General features: G+C 52.7%; 1 protein-coding gene across 1 annotated transcript in view; it reads right to left on the bottom strand.

The window, feature by feature from the left end:
• The window catches only part of RPH3AL (rabphilin 3A like (without C2 domains)), a 143,444-nt gene extending 134,517 nt beyond the window's left edge, over nucleotides 1-8,927 (bottom strand). Inside the window, exon 1 of the mRNA XM_075994272.1 lies at nucleotides 8,888-8,927. The gene's annotated coding sequence lies outside the window, so the exon portion shown is untranslated. The remainder of the gene's footprint in view (nucleotides 1-8,887) is intronic.
• Nucleotides 8,928-9,127: the final 200 nt, after the last annotated feature.

The following is a 9,127-nucleotide window of genomic DNA, read 5'->3' on the forward strand; positions in this document are numbered from 1 at the left end:
AGTCAGTCAGGGAAGAGGGAATGATACCCAAAAATCTAGTAACACCAGTTACCGGACCTGAGAGGCGAAAGGATAACAGGGAGACTTTGCTCACCTTTTTGTACCTTTCGAATTTTGAACAACTTGATGATAATGTCACATTCAAAAAAATAAATTAAATTTCAATTTAAAATATAGTTTGTGGGAAAACAAAGTAAACTGAAAGAACCGGTCAACAATTTGGAAAGAAACAGAACCAAGGTCTTACCTTGCATCATGAAACAAAATAAATTTCAGGTGGATTTGAGTTGAAGGCAAAGGAGAGAGCTGAATGGAAAGGCTGAAACCAAAAAAGAACCAGAAGAAATCAGAGGTGAACATTTATCTGACCCTGGGGTGAGGAAGACCTTTCAAACTCAAAAGCAAAGAGAAAAAAAAAAAAAATATATATATATATATATATATATATATATATAAAATGAAAGGACTGATGGACTTAATCACATGTATTAGTCAGCTCAAGGGGCCCTAAACAACAGACATTTATTTCTGACAGTTCTGAAGGCTGGACAGAGTCCAAGATCAAGGTGCCAGCTGATTCAGCTCCATAAGGAACCTTGGGAGATGCCAGAGGAAGAGGGCATTGAATGAGATCTTGAACCAATGCAAATCTTGTCCCCTGGAAAAAGTAAGGCTTAGTTGACAAGATCCCACAGGGACAGACTCAGAGGCAGAGTGACAAGAGGCGCAAATTTCAGCTCAAAAGAGTGGAAAAACTTCCACCTATCTGACCTGTCCCTAAATTCAGGACACCATGCAGTGAGCTTTCTGTCTCAGTCTACCCATGACTCAGGGAGAGAGGGAAGAGAAGATTCTCAATTCAGAAAGGGGTTTAGACTAGACATTCATTCATTTATTTATTTTGGAGACAGGGTCTCATTCTGTTGCCCTGGCTGGAGCGCAGTGGCACAATCATAGCTCACAGCAATCTCAAACTCCTGGGCTCAAGTGATCCTCCTGCCTTAGCTTCCCAAGTAGCTGCAATTACAGGTGTGAGCCTGGCTAATTTTTAAACTTTTTGTAGAGATAGGGTCTCGCTACATTGCCCAGGGTGGTCTTGAACTCCTGGGCCCAAGCCATCCTCCCACCTCAGCCTCATGAGTAGCAAGAGTTACAGGTGTGTCCCACCACACCCAGATACTTTAAAAAATTTTTTTGTAGAGACAGGGTCTTTCTACATTGCCCAGGCTGGTCTCTAACCCCTGGGCTCAAGTGATCCTCTCACCTCAGCCTCTCAAAGTGCTGGGATTACAGGTGTGAGCCACCGTGCCCAGCCCTACTCTTCCTTTTAAGAATTTAAAACAGACCAGGCCACGGTGGCTCACGCCTGTAATCCTAGCACTCTGGGAGACCGAGGTGGGCAGATCGTTTCAGCTCAGGAGTTCGAGACCAGCCTGAGCAAGTGCAAGACCCCGTCTCCACTAAAAAAATAGAAAGAGATTAGCTGGACAACTAAAAATATATAGAAAAAATTAGCTGGGCGTGGTGGCATGTGCCTGTAGTCCCAGCTACTTGGGAGGCTGAGGCAGCAGGATTGCTTGAGTCCAGGAGTTTGAGGTTGCTGTGAGCTAGGCTGATGCCACGGCACTCCAGCCTGGGCAACAGAGCAAGACTCTGTCTCAAACAACAACAAAAAAGAATTTAAAACAGAATTGTACAATTATAACAAATAAATTTTGTTGCCTATAAATTATATCTCAATAAAATTATTTAAAAATTTTTAAATGCCACAAAGAAGGCTACATTTCTCTTTGATCACCCTTCTTCCTCCCACCCCCACTATGCACAAACACACACACACACACATACACACACACAAAATCCTGGCCCCCTTTTATCCCTTCCCTGGAGATAATAGTTAAGTTTAGAATGTATTTTTTTCTAGATCTTTTCATATACTTTTACATGCATGTGTGTTGCATAGATTTGTATTCATGGAGGGCTCTGTGCACACATTTCTATAAAGGCATCATGCTGTATTTGTCACCTTGAAACTTGCTTTCTTCACCTTACGCTCTTAGAGATTCATCCATGTTGCTTTATATAAAGATCTCAGTCCTTCTGAAAGTTGCACAGTATTCCAAGGTATGAAAATACAAGTTTAAGTAGTTATCTCACCGCCAGCAAACATTCAGACTGTACATAGTTCTTCACCACTGCAAATTGTCACAAAGGCTGTCCCACAACCTGTCAGCTGCACACAGGTGCCAGAGTGTCTTCAGGGCAGATCCTGAGAAGTAGAATCACTATGCCACAGGGCAGCAGCATTTATTTTAACAGGTCCTGCAACTGCGTCCATCGTGATAATCCTTTCCGAGCCTCGGCTCCCATGGATTTATAGATCCGATCCTTCTGACATTTCTCCTTGTGGGTTTCAGGCAGGCACTCTGGCCTGCCTGGGGTATTCCGTGCCTCAGTGTCGTTCCATCGCTCTTGCTGTTCAAACCACCATCCAGCCATGAGATGGGCTGTCCCCATCACTGGCAGCATCCAAGCACAGGCCAAAGGGCCACCCGCCTTGGCTATTAATGGAGGGGACTCTTGAAGGAGGCCCTTCCAACTCTGAGATGCTGCACCTCCGTGAGTCAAGACACCTTCCCAGGCCAGGCATGGTGTCTCACGCCTGTAATCCTAGCACTTTGGGAGGCCAAGGCGGGAGGATTGCTTGAGCTCAGGAGGTCGAGACCAGCCTGAGCAAGAGGGAGACTCCGTCTCTACTATAAATAGAAAGAAATTAGCCAAACAACTAAAAATAGAAAATATTAGCCGGGCACGGTGGCATGTGCTGCCTATAGTCCCAGCTACTTGGGAGGCTGAGGCAGGAGGATTGCTTGAGCCCAGGAGTTTGAGGTTGCTGTGAGCTAGGCTGATGCCATGGCACTCACTCTAGCCCGGGCAACAGAGTAAGACTCTGTCTCAAAAATAAATAAATAAGTAAGTAAGTAAGTAAGTAAGTAAATAAGACACCCTGTCAGTGACTGAGGAGGAGGAGGAGCTGAGCAAGAGGAACCTTTACAAATCCTGGTGTCACTCAACTACTTGGATGGGCCAGACACAAAGATGAAAATGCACCATTGTGTAAATTTAGGCATGACACAGCTGGGTGAGTCACGCAGGGCTGGAGAGTTGATATCCAACACGCAACTGATTAATTGTCCATGGTAAAATAAGTGCTTTTACATGAGATGCTAACTACGTAATTGTGGGCTTACATAAGGTGCTCCGGTATTTTTAGCAGCGCGTAACCGCCGTGCGAATGGAAGAGCTGCTCTTCTGATGAATGTCGCTCACCGCAGGGGCTGGCACAGGCCAGCGTTTTGGGGGCAGCTCATTGCTATCCGAGGGTCTCGGGTGGCTGTGCCGGGGGGGGGGGGGCTGTAGCACCCCCAGTGTTCCGGACTGTCCACAACCAGCAGGAGGTGACACACATCACCTCGCTTACACTCTTGAGCACCCAGGCATCAGGAAGAAAAGTGACTTCCGGGGACTCACCCAACCCAAGCAGCACCGTCTAGCTAAGAGAGCTTCCCCCAGACCCAGCGGAGTGGGAGGGAACAGGGAGAAACCAGAGCTAGCGCTGGCTCTGCTCCCACATTCCCAAAGCCAACCCCCTCCAGAACCTGCACGCCTACCCCCGTGTCACCTCCCCCCGGTCACAAGAAATCCAAACTCCCAGGTACAGTGATGTCAAAGGTGTGGCCTCTCTAAAAAGGGAATGGCATGTCCTGTATTCACAGCTTCTGTTTAGGGTCACTGCTGCCTTTTTTCCTGTTTTGGTCAATTTTATTGAAGTATAACACACACACACAGAGACGTACACGTATCGAAATTGGTTAATTTTGACAGAATGAACACACCTACGTGACCAACACCCAGATAAAGAAATCAAACGTTACCAGCCTCACAGAGCCTTCTTCATGCCTCAAGGAAACCACTACCTGACTTCTAGCGCCTTAAATTCATTGTGCCTTTTTTGCACTTTATATAAATGGAATCAAACAGGACATGCTCTTTTACGCCGGGTTCCTGCAGCTCAACATTCTGTTTGTGTGATTCACCCATGTTGTACTGTGTGGCTGTAGACTGTTCATTCTCACTGCAGTGGAGTGCTCTATTGTCTGTATTCACCCCAATTTATGTGTCATTAGCAATTCTACTGCTAATGAACAGTGGGTGACTTCCAGTTGTTCCAGCTATTACAAATAGTGCTGCTATGAACATTCTAGTACATGCCTTTTCACGGCAGCCCACCATAAAATATAAAACGTTGAAAACTACCACTTTAAGCCTCAAATCTTGGCCGGGCGTGGTGGCTAACGCCTGTAATCCTAACATTCTGAGAGCCTGGGGTGGGACGATTGCTTAAGGTTAGGAGTTCAAGATCAGCCTCAGAAAGAGTGAGATCTTGTCTCTACAAAAAAATAGAAAGAAATTAGCTAGGCAACCAAACCAGAAAAAAATTAGCCGGGCATTGGTGGCACACGAGTGTAGTTCCAGCTACTCGGGAGGCTGAGGCAGGAGGATTGCTTGACCCCAGGAGTTTGAGGTTGCTGTGAGTGAGGCTGATGCCATGGCACTTTAGCCTGGGCAACAAACCGAGACTCTATCTACAAAAAAAAGCCTCAAATCTTGGGAAAGCCAACTGCCCCACCTCTCCAATGAATAAACTCTTTCATTCCTTAAACATAGTCCTTTCACAGTCTACAAAGCACCAAGTCAAGTCAGACTTCCTAGGACTAAAGCCCAACCAATTCTATTACCTATTTGCTGTGTGTCTTTGGACATGCACTTCCCCTCCCTGTGCACCAGCTTCCTTACTATAAAATGGGATTAACAATGGTACTTTTAACTCCTTTGGTTGAGGATTAAATAAGAGAACCACGCCTGCACGGAGAGCAGTCATCAGTGGCAGTAGCTATGAGGTGCCCTGTCTTTCTTAACACCCCCGAGGTACCCTGCTCTGGGCAGCCCCTCCCAGGATATCTGTGAGCAAGACCCTCCCAGAGGAGGAACCGGCAACAGAGGACAAGCCACTCCACCACCTCCCACTAGAGCAAAGCTGCACCAGCAAGCACTCCCTGCCCCCACGCCAGATCATTCCTTGTCCCTCTGCCTCTTCAGGCGTCACAGATGTGTGGCAGCCGCAGCTACTGTCCCTGTTACCCAAGGGGCACTGGATGTCACTCAAAATGTGACCTAAACCAGGGTCACCATTCTGGGATCATTATTAATGGCATGCCAGCAGCCTGGTGACAACCAGCTGGGGCATCATCAACAGAGCCCAGGAATCGCTGCCTAGAAAAAAAAAAATGTTTAATGTCTATGCAAAAGAAGAGTGACGAAGAATATTTTATTTTTTTAGGCGACAAAGACAGAAAAGGCCCCTTGAAGCTTACAGTGCAGGGACCTAGGAGCAAGAGATGGGCCTTGCGCTACTGGTTGCCATGGTAACCATATTTCACAGCGGGAACTCATTTTCATATGACAGTGACCTGTGGAGAGAAGGGAAGGACGCCTCCTAAAGAAACTTTGTGGAAGGCTTTACTATGGGGGGGTAGGTTTGTTTACCAAGAAAGGTATTTTAAAGTCCCCTAAAGGGACACGTACATGGCTCTCTCTATTCCACAGCTCTTATTGAAGGCCGGAAAAACGGCCGGTTTCCAAGGCCTCCCAGGGCGGAGGTCACAGCCTCCCTGAGTCACTGATCCCACCATTAACCATCTGTCTGTTACAAAGTCCTTTCCTGGAGTCCAGTGGAGTCCCACGCGACCAACCAACTAAGCCACCAGTATGTGCCCCACACCTGGGCCAGGTGCTGAGGGGCCACAGAAGATGTGTCACACACTCTCCCTGGACTGAAAAACACACCTTCCTGGACAAACAGCAAATCCTAGTATCTACAAACAGCCCTGGCAGTCAGACAGCTTTGAGTTCCGCCTTGCACTTTGCCCACCTATAAACTGTGTGATTCAGGCAGGTCTCTGGCCCTCTCAGAGTGTGTGTCCTCAATCCTAATGCCTCCCTCTCCGGGTGTTTCCAGGATAACACAAAATGAGGGAATGCCTGGACCTATTAGCACGCTTCCCAGAGAGGAACGACCCACTCAATAAACAGCTGCTACAATTAAAAGCCCGAAACCCGTATCTCACACCCAGGATAGGACGGGAGGCTAATGGCAGAGAACAAAGTATTAAATTATGAGGCACAACCTGCAACCAATCCATCAATAAGCCCAGCAGGAGCGCACTTGGACTGGAATCTGGAAGAATGGAACAGCCCAGGAGGGAGGTGGAATTTAAACTGGACTCTGAACAAGGACAAGGAGGTGGTGTTCTTGGAAATTTGGGGGTGGGAACGCCTTTATTTAGCACCTACAGGATGCTAGTCCTGGGGAGCCAGAGAGAAAGGAAACAGGTTTCCAGCCGCTGCCAGGGACAGGAGGGGATGTGACATCAGCAGAGACACAGTGGGGCAGGAAAGCCAGGAAGGGGCCCTTGCAGCCATGGGAGGGGACCAAAGCCTTCCCACGGGGAGCCGCACCTGAGCCAAGTACCAGAGAGCAGGACACAAGTGCTGAGCGTGGGCAGGAGGTAAGAAGTGGCAGGACTGGAAATTGGAGCGACAGAACAAGGCCCCATGACTGAGAGCCTTCAGACCTGGGGAGGGGAGCTGAGTTCTGTGAGGTCGGACATCCAGAACCTCTCAAGGTTTCTCCGGGGTAGAGTCAGTGACAAGATAAAAGGGACCATCATTCTAGAGGCGACACGCAGGACAGATTGCTGCACGGGCCTGGTGGGGATGCTGGCAGTGCAGAGACCAGTTAAGAGGCCTTGTACCCTGGCCTAGGGTGCTCAAGGCCTGGAGGAGCCGGTCACAGACGGGAGGGGAGAGGCAGGCACATTTCGGAGACCAGCGTGGTGTGACAGGGAACAGGGAAACCCACTGGCAAGAAGTGAGTGAGGGCAGCTGCCTGGGAGGATGAGGAGTGCTGAGTTTTCCATGACACTGGGGCACTCATGGACAGCAGGACGGGACAAGGCTGGAAACCAGAGGGGGCATTCCTCAAGGACTCCCGGAGCAAGCCCCACAAGAAGCTAAAATCAAGATCTTGAAAAACAGCTCCAGAAAAGAAGGAATAGGGCTCAGGAAAAGAGAAGGAACAAACGTGTTAGAAACCGGCGTTTCTAACAAAAACCAGCAGAGAGGTGTGCCCAGAAATGATGGCAGAGGCGGCTACAAAGAGGCCACCCACACACAGGGGTCTGCTTCCCGGAGGCAGGACGACCAAGGCCCCACAAAAGAGCAGTGTCTGGAAACAAGATGACTTTCTCGGGAAAGCAGTTTAGCAGCTTCAGCAAAGTGGCAGGGCCAGCAGCCAGGCTGCAGAGGATTAAGGGAGGAGGCAGCAGGTGCAGAGCACTTGTCAGGAAAATGTGACAGCGAGAGGAAAGAGGAAACGAAGCTTATGGCTCAGATGCAGGGTTTTGTATTTTTCAGAAGAGGGGAGGGCCACGTGGATGTCATAGGCAGGGGGTGGTGGGGCCTGCAGACTGTAAGGGCACCATAGCTCCAGTTGCTGGGGGGAGGCCAGGCTCTGCCCATGCGCTCACCAGGGTCTCCAGGGACGCCCCCGTGACTCCCCCTGCCCTCAGACTGCTGGGAGGATCAAAGGTTCCTGCCGCACAGATGGCGAGTGACAAACACCATTCACCTGCAAGTCCCAGGCTCTGATCTTGCTGAGGGCTGGCTTCCACCTTCGGCGTCACACCTCCCCCCAGGGAAACCCCTGGGGAGTTACAGACCACCCAGGTGGATGATCCGGTAGCTCAGCCCCAGAGCAGCCAGGCAGGAGGCAGAAACCCCAGACCTCCCAGCAGAGCCCTCTCCGCAGCCCAAGAAAGGACGCTTCTGCAGCACAGCTCGCGTCCCGGGCTCCCCTGTGAGCCCGGAGCCGCCACCCTGGGTGGACCGAAGCCCTTCTCCAAAGCTTCCTGCCCGACTTGTGGGAGAGGGTTTCGGGAAGCCTGGAAAACACACCCAGGGCGGGCCTCCCAGGCTCTTTCGGTGGGCCCGGCGAGCCGGAGGAATCGCGTCTCACCGTGAGAAGTAGCACGCCCCGCACTCCCACGCCTCGGGGTGCCCACGTGCCACTGGAATCCCACTGCTGACCACCTAGCCACGGGCGAAAGCCCAGCAGTCCAGCGCCCGGGACCACCACGGTGCCCCACCCCAATCTTCCGAAGCGTTGGATGCCCGGCCCAGGCCAGGCTAAGCGGAGAGGGCCAGCGGCGAGCCTGCTCCCGCGCGGGCACCGCGCCCCCCGCCCCGCCCGCCGCACGTGCGCGTCCCGGGCCGGCGCTCGGTAAACACGGCACTTGTTGACTCGCACTCCGGGAGCGCTCACCCCAGCGCCGCCTGGTGTCGGCAGCCGCCCTCGCCCGCCCTCGCGCCATCCCCTCCCCCACCGGCCGCCCCCGCCTCGCCCCGCCGCCCCCGAGCTGGGGCGCCCGGCGGGATCCCCAGAGCGACCCGGCCAGGCGGCAGGCCAGCGGGGAGCAAGCCGCTCCGGGGGGCCGGGCCGGGCGCTCCGCTGCAGCACCAGGCTCCGCGCGAGGCCGCCGGCGGGCGCGGCCGGGGAGGGCAGCTCCGCGCCAGGCCCTGCCCGCGCCCCGCGGCCCCCGGGGCTCGCCCCCGCCCCGCGCGCCAAGACCCCCCCCCAAGTCCCAGGCGGCGCTCCGGGGCCGCCCTGCCCGCCCCCTTCGGCCCCCGCTACGGAGCCAAATGCACTCTGCGGCCCTCGGGGACTGGGCCCCGAACCGGGGGGCGGCCCCACTTTAGCCAGACTCACCTGGGGGTTCGGCCCTGCCGCCGGGCGCGCTCCCTGGCTGCCCTCTGGCGGCGGCCGCGGGTACCCGGGCGCCCGCCCCGCCCCGGCCCGCCCCTCTCGACCTGGGACCTGTTGCTGCCGGCTGGAGAACCCGGCCTGAGGTCACCTGCTGAGCGAGGGCTCCTCTGGATGGCTCTCCTCGCCACGGACCACATCGCCACGGCCCCTTCCTGTTACCTGATAACTAGCACTGTCTTTTCT

Source organism: Microcebus murinus, chromosome 18 (genome assembly GCF_040939455.1).
Source record: "Microcebus murinus isolate Inina chromosome 18, M.murinus_Inina_mat1.0, whole genome shotgun sequence".
NCBI classification, from domain to species: Eukaryota; Metazoa; Chordata; class Mammalia; order Primates; family Cheirogaleidae; genus Microcebus; species Microcebus murinus.